The sequence below is a fragment of the Staurois parvus genome, unplaced genomic scaffold, assembly GCF_062004578.1.
Source record: "Staurois parvus isolate SC_StPar_1 unplaced genomic scaffold, SC_StPar_1.0 ptg002749l, whole genome shotgun sequence".
Classification (NCBI taxonomy): Eukaryota; Metazoa; Chordata; class Amphibia; order Anura; family Ranidae; genus Staurois; species Staurois parvus.
In genome coordinates, this window is record NW_028320545.1 from 150,844 (window position 1) to 153,388 (window position 2,545).

Consider the following 2,545-nt stretch of genomic DNA (forward strand, 5'->3'; position numbering starts at 1 on the left):
CTACCGTTTGGCATTACCTGCAGCGGTTAGGGAGACCTGATGATGCAGCCACACTGAACTGTGGGAATTGAAGTCTCTGTGGAAACACTGTTCTGTGGAGTGAATGAGGATGCAAACTGCAATGCCCAGTAAACCTCTGTGAGAGGAAGGGCGAGGAGAGAGCTTTCCTGTGCTCTGAGAGAGAGAAAAGGGTCTTCCTGTGCAGGGATCAGAGCTGGAGAGACCTGTATATTGTGTGTGCAGAGAGTGGAAGCAGCCACCGAGGACCAGAGTGCTGGAAACCAGCTACTGAGGACTGGTGTGCCGGGACTTAGCCTGTGAGAACTGGATTGCAAGGGCTGAGAGATCAAGGATCGGATACTTGAGGACCAGAAGTTTGCTGGGTGTCAGAACTGGTGGACGGGTGCAGCTGTGTTTACTGTACCGCTGTTTAGCAGTTCAGTATCAGAGGAGAAGGCCTATTTGCCTATACCTCGAAAACTGATCACCGCATACAGCCTTAAAAGGACGGTAATCAAAGTGCACTACCATACAGATTGGGCCCCACCGTTAGCTGGCTGAAGTTTGCAAGTCAGGCGCCGGATACTGTACAATTGCCTCTCAGGGGTACTCCTTTCAGGAATTATACATATACCTACATTAAAGGGGTTATACACAGACTGCATTCTGGGACACTTTTTGATTATTTGTTGCAGAGGGGTACTGTAAGACTTTTCCTCACTGTTCATGCTGTTCATTGTTTATACTGCTCTTCACCAGTGCTGCTGATATTAGGGTAATTTTGCCTAGTAGCACAGTGAACTGGATTAATTGCTATACTATAGCCTTGTATTCATGTCTGTTAGTTTATTGCATTCATATGAACTCCTTTACCTGTTCATCGATTTTTATGAATTTGCCACTTATTTTGTCTTGTGATAATATACTGACTTCATTCACAACTATTATCTTGGTACCTATTTCCTATATGCTATTATAGTTGTGACTGGTACACTAATGCCTGAGCTCATAGGTGTTTGAAGAATCTCAGGGCCTAACCAGGTGCGTCAGAGGGGACAAAGTAGTTTTCATAGTCATGGCAAAGAAGAGAGAACCTGTCATACGAATCGGCTCCTCTGGGGTAAGCGTTACACCCATATTTAGGGAGTGACATATAACATGGTACAAGCAGACCCACCCCCATAAAGGCCTTCTCTGGCAACATGTGGAGGTTCTTCACCCCCATTTTCTTGTGGTTCTCAATAGACCTTGAGTGTGGTGATCCCTGGACCTATAGTCCAATGACACTTCTTCCAAATCACCAACTAAAAGCCCATACCTTACTACGGACATATAGCTGGAGAAGGAGTCTTCAGGAGCTCAACATTGTACCCACCACCCATTGATCATGGAGCACTACACCCATATCTGGGGTGTGACATATTACATGGGGCCAAGCAGACCCACCCCACCACGATAAAGCCCCCTCTGACAGCGTAGGGAGGTTCTTCTCCCCCCATTCTCTTGTGGTTCTCAATAGACCTTGAGTGTGGTGATCCCTGCCCTTGTGGTCCAATGACACTTCCTCCAACTCTCCAACTGAAAGCCTGTAGACATAGAGCTGGAGGAAGAGTCTGCAGGAGCCTGACATTGTACACACCATCCACTGATCATGGAGCACTACACCCATATCTGACATATAACATGGGGCCAAGCAGACCCACCCCACCGCCATAAAACCCCCTCTGACAGCGTGGGGAGGTTCTTCTCCCCCCATTCTCTTGTGGTTCTCAATAGACCTTGAGTGTGGTGATCCCTGCCCTTGTAGTCCAATGACACTTCCTCCAAATCTCCAACTGAAAGCCTGTAGACATAGAGCTGGAGGAAGAGTCTGCAGGAGCCTGACATTGTACACACCATCCACTGATCATGGAGCACTACACTCATATTTAGGGTTATGACAGCGAAATGCAGATTAACACCACCCCCAGAAAGGCCCCCCCTGACAGCATGTGGAGGTTCTGCTTCCCACAATTTCTTGTGGTTCTCAATGGAACTCGAGTGTGGTAATCGCTGAATTCGTAGTCCATTGACACTTCCTCCAACTCTCCAAGTGAAATCCCAGACATAGAGCTGGAGGAAGAGCCTGCAGGAGCCTGGCATCACACTCACCATCGTGGTTCGAATGTTTTTCAGACTCACTTGTAAAAAAATGTGTGCGTTTATAATAAAAAATTTTTTTTTTTTTGCAAAAGGTGCATGCACATATTCAGAATGCACTAGCACACTCATTCCTGAGCTGATGAGACCATGCATCCAATGGGGCCATCCTGGGACTGGGTCGCCACTCCAGAAGATTTTCAGGCAGGCTGGGGAGAGGCTGCACGCACCTACAGGTATGCCATGGAAATTAAGCATCTTTTAAAAAACATAGGTCATTTTTTTGGGGGGAAATGTGATGTAAAAGTGGTCTAACCCTTTAAAGACATCTTATGTTTATAACTAAAGCTGAACTGAATAAATGTTCAATGGCCAAAGCCAATAAGAGAACTTGAATCAAGTGACG